The following is a 21,289-nucleotide window of genomic DNA, read 5'->3' on the forward strand; positions in this document are numbered from 1 at the left end:
GCAAGTGCCTCAATTCAAACTTGGAGCATAAAACATCATTATGGGATGGGATTTTTTTGAGCCTTAGTTTCCCTTTTATTCTGAAAACCTGTATCCCTCAGCCTACGTTTCGTCCCGAGTCTTAAAGACCATCTTGAGATCAAAACATTGGTCGGACTTGACTGAACTAGGGGCAACCATTAAACAAGAGGTTCCCAATGGTTTCACGGCAGAACAAGGTAGAAGAATAGTCCCCTAATGAAACTGGGGCAATTGGTGAAAGAAGAAAATTAGTTATTCAATTCGAAAAGTTAGCACCATCATCATTAGGGCTCTCGAATACTGGTATGAATTTTTTCCATTGAAATAGCAGGTGAACTCAGTAAAACATCTATTTTGTGCATATGAACTTTTGATTTAGCAAGTTGATGTCCTAAATGCATGATCATTCATCATTCATTCCTCCATCCAAAAAAAAAGAAAAAGAAAAAAGAAAAAAAAAAATTTCCATTCTTCAAAAGCTCCAAAAGGAGGACGAATGGTCAAAAGGGCTTAATTACTGACACATTCGCCAAAAGAAGATCCTTGTGAAAGACAGGTAAAATGGTTAAGAATAGTTACAGATGCACTTAATTTGATGCAAACTCCGTGTTGAGTTCTAATGACGCTGATTTGGGGTGCCTTCATGTCAAAGTCAAGTTTGAAGCCAATATCAGTAACAAACGATGGTAACTGGGGCAGATTTTGGGTTGAGTTTTGTTTGGACTAATTTTGATGCCGTCATATCAGAGTGCATGATGAAAACATAGCCAAGATCAGTGGATGAGGATCGAAACTAGGCAAATTTTGAGCTCATTGGAGCAAATTCCAGAGCTTTCAAGACAGAATCAAAGTCAAAAGCAGGGTCATGACCAGTGGCATGTAAACACTGAGGCAGATTTTGAGCGCCTTTTGGAATTTGAAACATGGCCAGAATCAGCGGCAACTTGGAATTTGAAGGCACACTCGAGATCAGAGATTGGGTTGTTGATTACAAGCACATTGGAAGGAGAAAAGATTCATGTATTACCATACATCCCATGCATTGCATAATAAAGGAAATACGAAGGGCATCTCATGCAACATGCATACATCTTTGCATTCATGCATCATTATGCACACATAACAACATATCACTGCATTTTTGCATCTTAGGTAGCAACATGCATACATATAGCAATAGAGCACCATTCACTCATACTAGCTTGGTTGAATAAACTTCTAAATAATTCTTTTGCATCATTAACTGAGCCATTCTTATCTAGACATATTTTGAAACTGGGGCAGCTAGCCCCCATGCACCGATTGACATACTTTGAAACTGTGGCAGTTGACCCCAGGAAGCAATTGATGCATTGGTTGTTGAGTCTCAAAGAGGGTGATCTATGGATAGCCAAAGAAGCTCGGGTTTTTGTTCCCAATCGATAATCCCCGGTAGAATAATTCTGAACCCTACACTTGAGGACATTTTCCAGAAGAATCTTATGGTCTCGCACCCGATTGATCACCCTCACTAGAGTAACCATTTTCCAAAATACTAATCGTCCAAAAGATCTCATGACTTGGCACCTAATTGATCATCCTTAGTGAAGAATTTTTCAGGACTTAAAACTCATATGAGCTTATTCTTCAAAGAGTCTCGGGATCTTGCACTTAATTAATCATCCTCAGTGGAGCAAATTTTTAGGACTTAGAACCTTATGCTTGAGGACACTTTCCAGAAAATCTCAAGACTTCATACCCGATTCATCCTCACCCATACAGGGTAACCATTTCCTTGGTCCTAATTGAGCCATCTACATTGAAATTAAGGCATCGGTCCTCATATCCAAAAAAGGTGTTGTTCATGATCACACCGAGGTGTTGGATCACATCAAAACTTTCTTGATTATCTCGTTCATGCGAGTAGTTTCATCCAAATTGTTTTGATCATCTTATTCACTCTTATTGACCCATCGCGGTCCTACTCTTATTGACCCTTCGCGGTCCCACCTTATTGATCCATCGCGGTCCCATTCGTATTGACCTTTCACGGTCCCACTCTTATTGACCCATCACGGTCTCACTCTTATTGACCCATTGCGGTCCACTTTTATTGACCCATCGCGGTCCATTCTTATTAACCCATTGCGGTCCACTCTTATTGGCCCTTCACGGTCCCACTCTTATTGACCCATTGCGGTCCATTCTTATTGACCCATCGCGGTCCCATTGACTCTTTGCGGTCCACTCTTATTGACCCATCGCGGTCCACTCTTATTGACCCTTTGCGGTCCCACCTTATTGATCCATCGTGGTCCCATTCGTATTGACCTTTCACGGTCCCACTCTTATTGACCCATCGCGGTCCTATCTTATTGACCCATCGCGGTCCCATTCGTATTGACCTATCACGGTCCCATTCTTATTGACCCATCGTAGTCCCATCTTATTGACCCATCGCGGTCCCACCTTATTGACCCATCGCGGTCCACTTTTATTGACCCTTCGTGGTCCCACCTTATTGACCCGTCACGGTCCCACCTTATTGACCCTTCGCGGTCCCACCTTATTGACCTATCACGGTCCCATTCTTATTGACCCATCGCGGTCCCATCTTATTGACCCATCACGGCCCCACCTTATTGACCTATCGCGGTCCCACCTTATTGACCCATCACGGTCCACTTTTATTGACCCTTTGCGGTCCTCTTTTATTGACCCTTCGCGATCCACTCCTATTAACCCTTTTGCGGTCTCACTCATGTTGATCCTTCGCTGGACATTTTTGGGAAGTCATACTTTGATCTCTTTTGATGCATTGGCCTGGTCCAAAATTAGCGTCTTTTATCTTTGCAGGTTTGTTGCTACAAATAACGGAGGAGAGTTCCTACTTTTACTTTGAAGCAACGAAGCCTACAAAGAGGGGTAGCTATAGACACTCCATTTTTACCCAGGCCCAATATTATTATCATTATTTTTAATATTATTATTATTTTGCTATTATTATTATTATTACTATTATTATTAGTATTTTTATTATCTTTATTTTATTATGTTATTATTATTATTATTATTTTTATTATTATTATTTTGATTCTATTATTATTTTTATTATTATTGTTATTAAATATTTTTAAAATATTATTATTGTCACTTTATTATCTTGCTATTGTTATTATTATTATATTACTATTATTATTATTATTTTATTATCTTTGTTATTTTATTTTAAAATTTCATTTATTATTATTTTATTACCATTTTACTATTATCATATTTACTATTATTATTATTATTTATTTTATTTTCATTATTATTATCATTATTATTGTATATATTGTTACCATAAAAGTATGAAGAGAATAAAAATGAAAAAGGAAAAGAAAAGAAGGATTTTTTTTAGGGTTGAGATTTTTATAAAAAAGGGGGGCGCAGCCGAGCAAGAGGCGAAAAAGAAAGACAAAAAAAAAAAACCCCAGCCGCTGCTCTTCATCTTCTTCCTCTAACCATCCATTCTCTCATCTATCTCCCATGCCAGCCACCAGCCTCCATACCCGACGGATCAGCGTGTGAAGCTGTCCTCCGCAGTAGAACCCGCAGCTACAACACTCCGGCCACTGGCCAGTGTTCCTCATCACCGTCGCCGACACCAGCCGAGCATCTCTGCTCTGCTGCACAGCAGTTCACGACCACGACTCCTCACCAACCTCTGCTGCAAACAATACCACTGAGGCCCGAGTAAATCTCTGCAACAGAACTCCCCTGCTCTCAGCCATCATCTCCGGAGGCCCAATATAGCAACCACAGTTCCTCTACCTCACCTCTGCTGCAACCGCACCAGTCATCCCCCCCCGAAAATTCCCGAGCAGAGCACACCTTCTCCGGCCTTCTGCACCCACCGCTGCACCACTCCAGACCTCTAGCCACACGAGCTCGAGCCACTCCTCCACAGCCACCCGAGCACACCAGCAGCCACCGCAGCGGCCATCCATTCCAGTAGCAGCAGCGAGCCTCCCTGGCAACGACCCAGCCGTCCACAGATCCGAGGCCACGCGCAGCAACCATCGTCACTCATTCCCGTCACCGTCGCCGTCGCTCGCTCCTGTCGCCGTCGGCCTCTCCCGGCTGCACCCCCCTCTGTAAGTCCCTCTGTCTGTATATCTGCAGGCAGACCACAAACACACACATACACATCTGTATACGTAGAATTGTTTATTAGGTTATATTTTGTATATATGCGGGATTGTATATTTATTTTTGCAGGTATTAAATCACTGGTGTATGTTCATGTTATTTTTGTATTATTATTATTATTATTTTGTATGTTATTGTTATTGCAGTGTATGTTTATGTTATGGTATATTCGGAATGTTTTTATTATGGTATTCTATATTTATATTGCATGTTTATTTTATTCACTAGGTTCAGATTATTATGGTGTTCGACATTTATGTTATTCTATTTTGTATATTTATGCTATTATGAAACTATGGTGTATTTATGCTATTGGTATATTTGTATATATTTTCACATATTTGTGTTATTATTAATGTGCGATATATTTATGTTATTGGTATTTTATTGTACATTTAATTTGCATATGTATTATTTTCATTGCCTTAATTGTTTATTGGCATATTTATATTATCATTTAATTGCATGGGTAGTTTGCATATTTATTATAGTGATTGCCTCATATAGTTATTTGCATATTTATATTATTATTGACCGCGCATTTTATTGTGTTTCTATTTTAGATGTTTGCTATGTTTCCTAATTATCACATTTTTTTTTCCATATTGTATATGTATACATTTGCATAATAGATTTGTAGTTTGAATTATTTCCATAATTTTGTTTGCATGTTCATATATTGTATACTATTTATGGATTTAATTATTTTTACATTTGTATTGTCATATTTATATATAATATTCGATGTGCGTACCAACATTATTATTATTAGTATCATCATCATCATTATTATTATTATTATTGTGGTAGGAAGCATTATTATAGTATTTTTATATATATGGTATATATTATGGTATTATTACTATGTTTGTGGTTAGTATTACTTATTAGGATATTTTTAGTATTTTAATATATATGGTATTACTTATTATACTGTATATTTATTATTTTTTTACTATGGTACTTATTTTTATATTTTAGTATTATTGTTATTATTTTTAAATAATTTCGATTTTCTTTATCCCTATGATTTTATTGCGGGGGTATGAGCCCTCGGGCATCACATACCCTAAGCTCTGAGGGAACATATATGTATATATTAGCTTTATTTATTTATTATTTTACTTATTTATTTTTTTACATGTATTTATAAATTCATAAAAAGGAGTAATTTCAAGAATTATTAAATTAACTTAGGGATAATTTCAAATTAATTAGGTACCGTTCGTAAGAACGGGCGCGTAGGGGGTGCTTGTACCTTCCCCTCGCGTAACCGAACTCCCGACCCCAACTCTGGTAATGTAGACCGATTCTACCCATAACGGGATAGTAATCATGTGTTCTAACCGCACTAAAGGTTAGTGGCGACTCCTACACCATATTTTTCCTGAAAATATTAAAATGATTTTTAGTTCGCCGCCCGGGGCACACGCGCTCCCGGGACGCCGCGACAGCTTGGCGACTCCGCTGGGGACCTAGAGAGTCGAGCCATTAATTAATTGAAAATTATCCCAAGTTTAAATTTAATAAATCTATTAATTACTCCTTATTTTGTAAATATTGTAATTTGTAAATAACTTTACTTAATTGTAAATATTTTACTTCCATAATTTGTAAAAAACCTCAATTAATTAAAAATATTTTGTTTCCTAATTTGTTGAGCATTAATTGTAGATATTTTGTTTCTAAATATTCTGAATAAGCATATTAATTGTAGATATTGTGAATAAGCATATTAATTATAGATATTTTGTATACTAATCATAAATATTTTGTTTCCTTATTTTTTGTTTCCAAATTTTTTAGAATCAACATGTTAATGGCAGATAATATGTTTCCATATCTTGTGAATAAATACATTAATGGTAGATATTTTGCTTCCATATTCTTTATAGCATGTGAATAAATGTGGGGATAGCGGGATTAGGTTAAAGTTTGAATTCACACACTCTCACGCTTTATACCCGAGCTTTACCTGCTAAGATTATATAGGGGTGTAATATCGTTTGTCCCTTCGTAGCTTAAGCTTGATGGGACCCGTGAACCACCCCGCTCAATGCGAGTTTTGTCCAGACCCCTATGGGGGAGGATGAAATTTCAAATTGGGGACCTTTTTTTCAATAGGGATTAAAGCCTACCCACACGTAATTGTCCATAGTTTTCCCTTAATTAGGATAGAGCCATGAAGAAACTCTATAAAATAGGTGTACCTATCCTGGGTTGGGACAGGAGCCACATCCTTTTCCATGTATAGTGTGTTGTATATAAGCTATGAGATACTTTGTATTATATCATACATTTGACATCCATATATACTACTTATCCAGTATTCTGGAAAAGCCCAATAATGAGACCATGGCCCATCCTTTCAAAAAATGAAGCACTTGGCCCAAGCATTTTAAAATATAGGTTGGCCCAACCCTTTTCAAGTAACTCGGGCCCAATTTTTTGAGAAATAACAAGTATAGGCCCAACCTTTTCCTAAGTAAAAACTCGGTCCAGGCCTGATTTTCAAAATGGGTCAAATCCAGATTTCCATAAATGGGCTTCGGCCTTATTACCCTAAAAATCCGAGCCCATATTTTCTAAACAATCCAAGCCCAAATCCTTTTAAAATTAGGGCCTGATCCCATCATGAAGTATATTGAAGCCCATATTTTAAAATACTTGAGGCCCAAGTGCACACTAAAGTCCACAAGTCCGCACTGAACAAATCCAACGGGTTGACCAACCTGGGTCAACCCCAAACTCATATCATAATTTGACCCTTCATAAAATCTGAGATACATGAACCGATTGAGGGAAGAATTGAATTTAAATTGTGGCCCATCAATGATTGTCTTGAAATCTCTCATTAGTGGGACTTTTCCTAGAATGCTGACAAAGTAGTTAGTTAGGTTACATTGCATCCATGTATTCATGCGTAATTTCACGCGTAATCATGCACGTAGGTCACATGCATGTTCATATCTCTATTTGTATGTGTAATTGCACTAGTTACATCCATGCACAAACATACATTGCATCCATACATTGTATGGTAATGTAGACCGATTCTACCCCTAACGGGGTAGTAATCATGTGTTCTAACCGCACTAAAGGTTAGTGGCGACTCCTACACCATATTTTTCCTGAAAATATTAAAATGATTTTTAGTTCGCCGCCCGGGGTACACGCGCTCCCGGGACGCCGCGACAAGGCTCAAATCATACCTTAGAATGACTTTAGGACTCATGCATTTCATGAACATCATTAGGGCTCATTCATGGACTTAGAAATAATGTCAAAACCCCTAAAAGTATTTTTATAAAAGAACCAAGAAAGAAAGCAAAATAGATTTTTCAAACTAAAAGAAAAAATCCAAGAATTGGGAACTTTAGAAGACCGAAGTCAACAGTCAGTCGTCTGAAGTGGCAACTTCAGAAGACAAAAGTTAACCTCAGTCATCTGAAGAATTTCTTTAGAAGACCGAAGATTAAGTTCAGTCACCTGAAGAATTTCTGGTGAAACTCAGAACCTGGCAGAAGCTCCTCAAAAGACTGAACTTACACTTCAGTCGTATGAACCCGACACTTCAGTTGTCTGAACCCCAAGCTTTAGTCATCTGACCCTATGTCTAGGTTAGTTTTTCAAAGCTTTAAGGAACTTCAGTCGTCTGTGCCTTTGACCTCAGTCGTCTCAACTTGCGGGAAAACTTAAAAATCTAATTTTTATCAAGAGAACTCGCGAGATATTTTTTAATCCAATGGTCAAGATTGATTCTAAGGGTAAAACACCTATATATTGAACATCTAAACCCTAGTGTGTTAGCCAAGTTAAATGAGAAAAGAAGAGAACATCTTTTTGAAAGAGAATTGAGAACTTTGAACACATCAATATTCAATTGCCTGCACTCTTGCACATACTCATCAAGCTTGGGCAAATCAACTTAGAAAATCAAAGGGGATTCATCTACACATCTTGATTTCAACTTGGTATTGAGGTTTGGTTAATCCATTTAGTGTTTTCAAGAGTTTCTTATATCATCATCTGTTATAGAACATCATTAGAGAAGATTGATATTGGGTTTTCATATCCATATAGAGATTGGTTTTTAACTAGTTCATTACTTGAGAAAGTTTTTCTTTTACCATTGATATATATTTTCGAAGAACTTCTCATTTCAAAATCTATTGTTAAAATAGGCTGAGTGAAAGATAGTGAGTATACTTTCATATATATTATTTAGATAATCTCGCTACTTGATAAAGGATTTATGGTCTTTGGAAATCATAATATATATATATATATATATATATATATATGTATGTATGTATGTATGTATGTATTGGCTTATTACAAAGATCTTTCTGCGATTGAATATTTGAAAGAAAGTTGTTGATTTTGATTGATCCAATACTCAAGACAAAGTTTTTGAATAAGTTCACATTAGATATATTTTTGCATTTTTACAAAGTGAACTAGAACCTTAATATTCTCAAACCGTTTAACTATATCTTTACTTGGGAGTTTTTGATAAAGAGAGATTTGTGTGTTGAAGCATATCATTCATAAAAGATTGTATCATTTCATACATTCTGAGTTTCAAGTTTCATCATATGATTATGTATTAGGAATTTGAACTGTACTCACTAGCTTTGTTGGAAGCAATTTTTGAGTGTTTTACAGATTTCATTGTATTCACGGTTCGGATTGTGAACCGGGTTTGAGCAGAGAGTTGTATCTCTTGTAAGCAGCAGATTAGGAGGGAGGAGTACCTCTTGTAAGCAGCGGATTGTAAGGGAAGCTCCGTCCTAATTTAAGGACCAGGGATTATAGTGGAATCCTTGAGTGGGTTGCTCAAGGTGAGGATGTAGGCCGGGTTGGCTGAATCTCGTAAAAACTGTGTTGTGTTTACATTCTCTCTTCCCTTATCTCCTTACTTTCCGCATTACATTTCATTACTTACATTGCATGTATGTTTGTTGAATAATCTCACACGAACTTGATAAGTAATTGGTTAAATTTAGACATAGGGACTGAGTTGTGAATAAGTTTCAAAAAATTTTAAAAATACCCAATTCACACCCCCTCTTGGGATTACACCTAAATCAACACAATCATTTTAATTTTCTCTTTCCCTCCAACCAACTACTTTTTTTTCATAAAATTTTGTGGCTATAGAAATAGAGTTATGGAACTTTACAAAATGAATGAACAAAGTGGTGGGAATTGAGGATTACTCTTAGTTAAGTAGTTTCCCATTACTACAAGATCTCCATTATCAACTTATAGTGATGCAATTAATTTGAAAGGACTTGCGAAATAGCCCTAAGATCCGATTGTAGTGCATACGGATAGCAAAAAGATAAAAAATAATCAGACCATGCAATCCCTAATTACGTGATTAGGATTATAGCTACGAGTTCTGTCTAGTTTGATCCCAAATCTGCAAGTACAAAAACGAGCTCTTGAAGACGACCAGGAATCTTCTACTGTATTCCTTGAACACACCCTGCTCCTGAGAGAGTGGGCTCGTAAGCAACTGCTAGGGTTTTCTTCTCTCGTGAAAACGACTGCCTTTGTGAGAGGTTTTTTGTCTCTCCTAGCTCCTGAATGGAGCGCTTGTATATAGGCTACAACAGGGACCTCTGGGCAAATATGATTAGGGCTTCCCATGTAATTAAGAATTCCTAATCCAACCCGAATTCATCCTTAATTACATTAATTATAATTCATACCACTAAAGAATTATAATTGCACTCCATATCATATTCGAAATAAAATTACAAGCTCCTATTATTAAATGCTTATTTATCTCCCACGTAAAGATTACACATACCTGTCTATTAAATTAAATTACTAAAAATTTAATTAATTGACATATTAATTCCTGGAGACCTTCCTCTTAACTTATTTGATGTGCTAGATTCAAAATCCACTTGCAAGGTTTGACACAATCAAAACTTATAAGCTTCCTCAAGGGGGTATCATCAAGCATAATATCAGGATGTGGATTTCATTAATAATTAATGTTTACCATAGAAATAATGTCATCAACCAACTCACTAAGTATTTTGACTTATAAAAAATGTCACTCTTCTATGAATCAATTAATAAACACTATATGCACGTGTCCAATAATCATATTAGGATTAAAAGTATAAACACTCATAATAATTATGAGGTATTAATTGTTTTATATAGTCAGTATAAAGACAATTACCTCAAGACGATCATGTTCAATACACACAAAGTGTACTAGCACAGGAGTTGGAACTGTACCATTCCCAATAGTCAAGACAGACCTATTAAAACCTTGTGCTGCAGTCCTACCAATGGCGTGTCCAATTTAATTTAAGACTATGAATAATAAACTTATATTCTATAAGAGCTGATGATCTAATCTTCTGTGTATAAGTCACACTCTACACACTAGATCACCTACTATATAGAATAAAAGACACATATGCATAATCATTAAATAAATAATGTTAGGCAAACATTGCTCACAAAGATTCTCATTAAAATGGAATAACTGAAGTTATTAATAAATACTAAAATCAATTACATAAAGCATGTCTTTCAGTATAAATCCTTAACAATCTCCCTTAGACTCAAAGTTATGCTGCCATACATCTCACTCACATTCCCTCTACATGACTAACAAAAGTCCTAACTAGTAAGCTCTTTGTAAAATGGGTCTGCCAGGTTGCTTGCCCATGTAATCTTTTGATCACCATTACATCACCTCTTTGCACGACATCTTGTATTAGGTGATACTTGCGCTCGATGTGTTTTGCCTTCTTATGGCTCCTGGGTTCCTTTGAGTTGGCAACTGCCCCGCTATTATCACAGTAAAGTGTAATAGGTGATTGTACCAAAGACCCCAAAGTTTCTGAGCCAAACGGCCTCCTTGGCTGCCTTAGAGGCTGCCACATATTCAACCTCCATAGTGAAATCAGAAACACATGATTGCTTGATACTCCTCCAACTAATGGCTCCACCTCCTAGGGTAAACACATTTCCTGAAGTTGATTTTCTGAAATCTTTATCTGACTAAAAATCTGAGTCTATGCACCGAATGGGTACTAGATTATCTACCTAATAAACCAACATATAATCCCTAATCCTTTTTAGGTACTTGATTATATGTTTTGCCCCAGTCTAGTGTTCCTGCCCTGTGTTAAACTGATATCTCCTAACCATGCCTATGGCAAAACAGATGTCAGGTCTAGTGTAAAGCATAACATACATGAGGCTTCCTACTGCTAATGCATAAGAAATTACCTTCATGTTCTCTACCTCAATCGATGTTTTAGGACACCGATCCTTGGATAAAGAGATTCCATGTCTGAAAGGGAGTAACCCTTTCTTGGAATCCTGTATGCTAAAACGGGTAAGAATCATATTGACATAAGTAGCCTGTGATAAGCGCAACATCCTTTGCTTGCGATCTCGAAAAAACTTGATCCCAAGGATGTGACCGGCTTCTCCCAAGTCCTTCATGTCGAACTATCTGGATAACCATACCTTAACCGAAGATAATACCCCCACATCATTTTCGATGAGTAAGATATCAGCCATATATAGCACCAAGAATACCACCACGCTTCCGTCATGCTTTTTTTATACACATGACTCATCAGGGCATTGATCAAAGCCATGAGATTTAGTGGCTTGATCAAAATGGATGTTCCAAGACCTAGATGCCTGTTTAAGTCCATAAATCGACTTCTTAAGCTTGCACAACATGTGTTGTTGGCTTACTGTTGTAAACCCATCTAGTTGGGCCATATAGATGCACTCATCAATACTTTCATTAAGGAAAGTTATCTTGACATCCATTTGCCAAATTTCATAATTGAAATGAGTTGCAATGGATAAGAGAATCCGGATAGACTTTAGCATGGCTACCAAAGAGGAAGTTTCCTTATAATCGATTCCCTTTTTTTGAGTAAACCCTTACGCAACAAGCCTAGCCTTGAAGGTTTCCACCCTCCCATATGCTCGTCTCTTATTCTTATAGATCCACTTGCATCTGATGGATTTTATCCCTTCGGGTGGCTCTACAAGATCCCAAACTTAATTAAAGTACATAGACTCCATCTTTGATTTCATAGCCTTATGCCAGAGTTCTGCATCTTTATCTTGAAGTGCTTCTTAGTAGTTACCGGGTTCGATATCCAATTCATCAGGGATCCTATCATAGGACTCTCCTAAGAACATATATCGATTAGGGTGGTGTACAACCCTTCCATTACGGCAAGGCACATTTTGCTGTGTTGATCCTGATCCTTGTGCACCACCATTCTGCCCTAATTGTACAATCGGCGTATTGATGGTAGCTGCATGTGATGGGTCAGATTTAGATCGAGTTACAACATTCCTCCCACTACGACGAGTCAATGGAATGTCAATAACTCTGTCTTATAATGGTTCTTCTTGCACTATTGGTATAACTGGTATATCTCCTCTCAACTCTTCTAGAACAATCCTACTTCTGGGTTTGTGGTTCATTACATAGTCCTCTTTGTTGGAATTGGTGTATTTCCAAGAGGGGGGTGAATTGGGTTTTAAAACATTTTAACTAAATTTAAATATTTTCTGATTCACCACAGTTCATATCCTATTCAATATACACGTATGTATGTAAAATAATAAGAATGAAAGCAAACATTCACGTGTGCATTATATCTTATTTAAATCAAATATGTATATGCAAATAATTATAACATTAAATAAATATTCATGCATATGCGATATTTAAAGTGTAGGAAATTAAATAAGATAGAGAGAGAACGACACACAGATTTGTTAATGAGGTTCGGCCAATATAGCCTACGTCCCCGCCTTGGGTATACCCCCCAAGGATTACACTAACCCTGGTCACTTAAACGAGCGGAGCAGAAGCCGTTTGCATCCTCTCTTTACAGGGTGAGGAAAATCCTAGTTCAATTTTCAAGCTAAACTGAACCGGTCTCACTTACAAGGCTGAGACTCCCTAGTTCAATTTCCAGGCTGAACCGAATCAGTGTCACTTACAGTGTAATGACCTGCCTATTTTATCATACATTTTTTTCCACATTATAATAATATTAATAATTCTAGCAACCTGCTAACTGTCATAATCATGATCAACCTGGACCCATAAGTACCAAGGATATACTTGTCATACAACCTTGATCCCTAAGCAGCGAAAAACATAACATTACATACATGCCATAAAACACTAGAAACCATACCAGGGTTCTACTGAATCTGTCATATACATATACATACATCCCAAAGGACCAAAAATTATCTTAGGGTCATAACCCAAAAATTCATCTAACTCTAACTTATCCACTTACCTCACAGACAGGGTAGCTCAGTCCACTTCTACTGCTGCAGGGCTCTATCCGCCCTCCTACTTGGATTTCTTGAAATATTTGTAATGCTGGGGTGAGACACCTCTTAGTAAGGGAGATAAACTAATATTAGTGTGTGGCAACATGAGTATTGTTCGTGATATACATATAAGCAGTACATAATTCATAACTGATACAAAAAGTTGTACCATATCAAAATAAAACATAATTTATCATAACATAACTTAACATACTAAATTTATATACTTGGAAAATCACCTTATATAACCATATCATACTTGAATTATTACCCAGGATAGATACTTAATTAGCTATTGTCATGTCTTACCCCTCACATGACAGGGTTGTGCGGCCCGAAGGTGGGACCTAGCAGTGGCTGGCCGACCATGTTAAGTCAAACAAAGGTGTGTAAGAACGATGAGCCTGTTCCACGTGTGCCGAACTAGCAGGGGAACTACGACACTCCCATAAAGTCACATCGACTGTCATCTCCCACACTATACATAAGATATGTGGTAGCACTAACATATTCATAATCGTAAACATATAGCCACGATACTATGCTTCATAAAACTGAACTAAGCTATTCGGGTTCTGATAACATATAATACATTCCATATTAAAACATAGTTGTTTCGTAATTCAAAATAATATCTGACATAAACATATTTCATGATTTCTTACATATCATACATAATCACGACATCAACGTCGGCATAATTCATAACGTAAAAATCACGGCATTTACGATGGCATATTTCATAACGTAAAATCACAACATTTACATCGACATATTCCATAACGTAATAAACATACATTATTGCACTATTTAACATAATCTTTAAAAACATAGTTCCTGTACTATTTTTAGGATTTTCCTGAAAACTGCTATAACATACTTATCTGGGAAAACTCATAATATTTCAATATAACATAATTTTCATGGAAATATTATACTCATGCCATACAAATGTACATAACCTTACAAACTCATAATTTATTCTGAAATCATATTTCCATATAAAATGTGTTAAAATCATTTCCCTGTACGATAGCAGTATTCCCAAACATAGTTCTATATCATACATATTTTTCTGAAAATAAATGCTGTTTAATTCAAAATAATTTCATGAAAAATACTAACTTAATTTATCTCCTTGCCTGACTTACTGAGAAGACCACAAAATATTCTAAACCTACACCCGTGTGTTCCCTAACTCAACACCTTGAAATTACATTTTTCCTAACAATACCTCAGTATGATACCATCTAAAACATTTTCCTTAGTCCAAAAACACCAAATACCTCATAAAACTCAAAATAACCAACTTACCCAGATTTTGGGATGGTGCTCAAGTTGGCCTAACTAACAAACTACTCCAACGGATTTGAAGAGAATCTTCCCAAGAGTAGCGTGGCAGCTTCCGATTGTCGAACCGATGAAGGATGAAGCTAGAAATCTAGAGAGAAGGAAGAGGGGACAAAACTTAGAGAGAGAAAGAGAGAAGCTTGATGCATGAAATTTCGCTAAAACCCCAAGGTTAGGTTATTTATAAAATACGGATTCGTCGACAAGACACGTCACCTCGTCGATGAGTCCATGAAGGGAGTTTGTCGATGAACACTTACTCCTCGTCAACGAGTTTCAGGCCCTGAAAACAACCATCTCAGTGAATACTCGTCGACGAGACAAGCGTCCATGTTGACGAGCCCAAGAAGCCTGTTCGTCGACGAGTACTTTGCACTCGTCGACGAGACCCTGCTAAAACCCCTTTTGAAAAATCCTTTTCTCTCCTTTATTTTATTATTTAATTACTATAATTTTTTGGGTCTCTACATATGGGGCCTAGTTCAATTCTGGGCTGAACCCAACCGATACATTAGAATCGTTTTTGTGCAAAATAATGCTTCTGAAAATACAAGTTAAGATGTACACGTTTAAGCTCAAATAAATGCACTCTCTAAGGCCAACCTATGGCTTTGAGTTAACCCAAAAAATCCAACGTCGATCGACTGAAAGTTGTCCAAAGATGATCCCTAAGGTCACTCTATGGTCCCGTGGCTCCTTATGGTTAATCTATTGGTCCTGTCTGAGCAAATAACCATATCATGCAGATGCATACTTTATTACAAACCAAATAATAAAAATAAATACAATTACAAAAGAAATATTATGTTTCTTCTTCTTATTTTCTTTTTGACATCATGGAATACGCCAGATTTGAGCTTTAAGTCCTGTCTTGGCTTCCATGTTCTCTTGATCTTATGTGTGACATGAATTATACCTGTTCACGCTCTAAAATAAACACATAAGGGACACTTGTGTTTGTCAGCATCAAAATAGAGAGCGGACTCAAAAAGCCAACACTTTTCTAAGAATTGAGCATTGATGCTAACAATGACCTTATGATCCTTAGGACAATAAAATAAACCACCTTTCGTTCCTCTAGGGTAGCCAACAAATGAATATACATCTGTCCTTGATTCCAACTTATCTATTTTCTCTTTTAGCACATGTGTTGGACTACCCCATATCCAAACATGCCACAGACTAGGTTTCCCTAGTGCACAATTATGTGGGTGCAGTAGGTACTGACTTAGATGGAACCAAGTTCAGAATATAGGCTGTTGTTTCTAGTGCGTGCCCCCAAAACGAATTAGGAAAATCTGAATAACTCATCGTAGATCTGACCATGTAGTTAAGAGTTCTACTCCTTCTTTCTGCTACACCATTCTGTTGTGGCATAACAGGTGCAGACAACTGAGATTTAATTCCCTCATCTAATAAGTAATCCACAAATCCTCCTAAAAGGTACTCGCCACCACAATCAGATCGTAGTGTCTTGAAACATTTCCCTGACACCTTTTCATTTCTGCCTTAAATACCTTGAATTTCTCAAAGCATTCAAACTTATGGCACATCAAATAAATATACCCATACCTTGAGTAATAGTCAATGAAAGCAATGAAATACTCAAAGCCACCTCTGGCCTGGATATTCATTGTAACGTCCTGCCTAATTTCTCTATATATATATATATATATATATATATATATATATATATATTCCATAATATAATAAAAATCACAATAAAAAATTCAGCAGATCATAGTCCACTTGAACCCATGGGTACTAGGGATATATCAGAAATATAGTACTGAAGCCTAAGCAGTAGGAAACATAAAATCATAATTTCATAAACCCAATACCATTCATCACCATACCAGAGTTACTAAATCATTTAAATTTACATATATAAACCACCCAAAAGAGTCCTAGGGTCACTTTTCCACAAAAATCCATCTAACCCTATCACAAAATACATACCCTTGAGAAAGGGCAGACCAGTCGTATCTATCCTAGCGGAGCTTTATCTGCTCTTCTATCCGGGACTCCTAAAATGTTTATGAAATTTTGGGGTGAGACACCTCTTAGTAAGGGAAATAAACTAATACTAGTGTGTGGCAACATGAGCATTTCTGTGTTATACATATAATCATGTACATAAGCATAATCACTAAAACTGTATGTATCATTTCTAGGAAAAACATGTATAGTCATAGCATAGCAGAACATACAAGATTTCTTTAAGCATAATCCATCTCATATAATAATAATAAGAAAAAAACCCTGGTAGGTTAGCTGGCTGTTGTCATGTATTACCCCCACATGACTGGGTTGTGTGGCCTGAAGGCGGGACCTGACAATGGTTGGCCGATCACTGCCAAGTCAATAGTACAGTCTATAAGTCCGATGGGTCTGCCAGACCTGTTCCGTACACCAAGGGGTCTCACACTTCTTAAAACCACATCGACTATCCATCCTCACACTACTCCGTACAGCAGCGTTAACACAATATCATGATGATCATGAACACATAGCAGAGGTACCGTGCAAGTGCTAGCCTAGATCAAGCCAACCAGGTTCTGATAACATATAACATATAATCAAACTGTGATACATGGATATTTCATACTATTAATTGGAAAATCAATATCATTACATCATTTTGCATATTTATATACATCATAAAAATCAGCGGCCTGTACGCCGACATTTCATATTTTACCATAGCTCGGCTCGTATGCCGGTGAATTATATCCATAGCTCGGTCCGTACATCGGCAAAACATATCCATAGCTCGGCCTGTACACCGGCAAAACATATGCATAGCTCAGTCCATACATCGACAAAACATATCCATAGCTCGGCTCGTATGCCAGCAAAACATATCCATAGCTGGCCCGTACGCCGGCAAACAAAACAAAACTCTCGGCCCGTATGCCGATTTTCCATTATAAAAATTCATAATAATATCATGTTCCCAGAAAACAGTAATTCATCATAAATTTACTCATGCCACACAAAATGGGTATTATATATATCCAGAACATATCATCATTTTCAGCAGTATTTCCCAACATAATACTCATATATATTTTTATATACATATATTTTCATGAAATCAAATGTTATACCATTTTACTTATAATTTTCATAAAATATCTAGTTTAGCTTATCCGCTTGCCTGATTCCTGAAAAAACTCCTAAAACAATCAACCCAACACCCTGCACCCGCAAGGTTCCCCGTTCAATACCCTGAAAATAATATTTCTCAAGACTAAACTTGAATATTTCTTCGCGTACTATACTTTCTACAACTGTTAAGAAGTCAAATATTGAGTAGAAAGTCTTACACTAAATTTGGGATGGATTCCGAACTAGTCCCACCAACCATCTACTATGGCAGATATGCAGAGAACTTCCCCAGAAGTGTCATGGTGGCTTCAGTTCGTCAAACCGGCAAAAGATCGGCCCGAAATCTTAAAGAGAAGTAAGGGGAGACGAAATGATTAGGGAGAGAGATGTTGGCCTTGCAAGGCTTAACATCTTATTTTGATGCTAACAAACAAGTAGAACTTAACATGCTTTGTTTAAGTGATGTATTTTCAGGACTCAATAATGAATGCAAGGTTAAAGAATTCATGAGAGCTTGTACTTCAGATAAGGATGATTATATCAAGCTTGAAACATGGACTTAAAGATAAAGCCTGAAGATCATGAGAGCATAAGGCTTAAAGAGATCAACATGGAAAGCTCAAAGTTCATAATGAAAGCTCATGTCAAAATTCAGAACAAATGAAGCTTACTTCAAATGCCATATCTTGAAAGCTCACAAGGATCAAGACAACAAGGAAAGCCTTACATAAATGCAAGTGATCCAAAATGAAAGCTCAAAGAAGTCTAAAAGATTAGAGATTAGCAACGAAGATCAAAAGACCTCGAAGCAAATAAAGTGTCAAATCAGCTTAGGACAAAGTCTTTGTAAGTACTTCAAGTTGGTTCAAATATGAATTTTCATTTTGAAGCTCATTAGGCAAAGACACTTAGAAATTTGAAGTTTTAAAATCTTGGAACATGTTTTTAAAAAGTTAAAACAAATTAAAATTCCAAGGTTAATTAAACAAAAGAGAGAGAAATCAAAAAATGACTTACAGTCAGCTGACAGACGACTGTCTGTCATAAGCAGACGACTGGCATATTTTTGTAAGATTTTAAACACAAGTTAAAAGCCTGACAGACGACTGTCTAACAATTGACAGACGACTGCTAGTGACAAGTGAGTCATCTGTGTGTGTTCTGCCAGACGACTGCCACCCTTCTGAGTTTGTTTTAAAACTAAGTTGTTCTGGTGACAGACGACTGCCAAGCTGAGGACAGGTGACTGCCACCCTACTGAGTTGTTTTAAAACTGAATTATTTTAGTAACAGATGACTGCCAACATAAGGATAGCCGATTACCACCTTTCTGTCTAAAAAAAATATATAAACGTTATACATGGACAGATGACTGCTAGTGACTTCACAGTCGTCTGGCTCGCGGCAATTTTCAAAATTCTCAACGGGCATATTTTTTAAATTTAAATTATTTGAAGCCTAAACAAATTTACAACTTGGACCCTACTCCAAGTAAACTTGGGGAACAAGCTAAATCACTTTCTACATCTATAAACACCCTCAAGTTCCATTGATTTAAACACACCAAGAGAGATCAAGAAATTAATTCAGCACTCATATTTCTCTCAAGCATTCTGAAATTCTGAAAGTACTCTATTGCTCACATCTTGCACGAAGTTGCTAAAAGTCTTGCTAATTCTCATTGAGATTGTGCTTCAATTACTACTCCTTTCATTTATTAAAAGAATCATACGGTGATAGAGCTCTAGAGCTTCAATCTGAATTCCATATTCTGAATTTTATTGAAGTATATTATTGTGTTGTACTTGTTGTACTAAGCAGCTCTTTGTATGAACAAATTATTGTACACATCTTTTGGTTGTATTTCTTGTAGATTGATGATTCCAAGGATTGTTTGGATCATTGGCTAACTAAGGGGATATTGCTTAGAGAGGTGGGCTCTAGCCTATTTGAAGGAGTGACCGAATGAGGGTACATCATTTGGAGAGGCAGACTCTAGCCTATTTGAAGGAGTGACCGGACGAGGGGATATCGTTTGGAGAAGGTGGGCTCTAACCTTAACCAAGGAGTGTTGTAAAGATATTGTTCCGCCCAGTAAAGGAACGAGTTTAGTGAATCCTTTGGCATTTGCCAAAGGCGAGGACGTAGGCTGGGTATAAGCTGAACCTCGTAAAAATCTCTGTCTCACTCTCTCTTTCCCTTACTCTTTATTTTCAGTACATATTTAAATTTCGTGGATAGTTTAAATTGAAAATCATATATACTACGTATATTTGGGAATCAAGTAAATTTAAAGTTTAATTTTGATTTGGTTTGCGAAAACCGAAAAGGAGTACGTTGGTTATACCATATTTTACAAAAATCATACGAGAGTACGTTACTTGGTTAAAAGCCCAAGGATAAATTAACTGAGAGTTTAGTTGAGTTTTGAATATTGAGAAGAGTGTAGATATTATGTTAATTGGATGTTATATTGCACATCATAGTGAAGAAACATCAATACAGGGCTTTATATCAACAAGTACAAATTTCATATATACAAGGCTTATATAAACAAACAAACTATTTTAAGTGCTTACATTGCCAAAGTGGTGTATGTGTCAATTTTAGTTTGGTTGTTTACTTTCAATTTGTGATTGATTGGATTGAATGATTACTTACTTGAATGTTTGAATGATTGTGTTGTTATGGATTGAATTGAGAAATAAGCTTTTGCTATAAGTCTGAAAAAATTAACAACAAGTTAAGAATTGGTTAAAAAGAAGTTTAAGGATTCTCAAAAGGAATTAAAAGAAATTTTTAAAATCTAATTCACCCCCCTCTTGGGACTACACCTTGATTTTCAATTGGTATCAGAGTGGGGTTATAGCAAATCTTAATTAATAGCTATAAAAAGATCCTAATGGCTCATTTAGGCGTAGCTCCCTTTGGAGAGGGACAATCTTCAACTAGACCTCCTATCTTTTGTGGACATTACTATATATTTTGGAAAAAGAGAATGCAAATATACCTTCAAACCATGTATTGGAAAGTTTGGGATGTTGTCACGTATGGTGATCTAATTCCTACCACATTAGTAGATGGAAAACAAATACCTAAGGAAAAGAAAGACATGACTGAAAGAGATTATAAAATATTACAAATAAACTCTAGTGCTATGAATGCTCTATATTGTGCTTTAGATGCCAATGAATTTAATAGAGTAATGGCTTGTAAATCAGCTAAGGAAATATGAGGCAAGCTAAAAGTCACTTACGAAGGCACT

Source organism: Malania oleifera, chromosome 3 (assembly GCF_029873635.1).
Source record: "Malania oleifera isolate guangnan ecotype guangnan chromosome 3, ASM2987363v1, whole genome shotgun sequence".
Lineage (NCBI taxonomy): Eukaryota > Viridiplantae > Streptophyta > Magnoliopsida > Santalales > Ximeniaceae > Malania > Malania oleifera.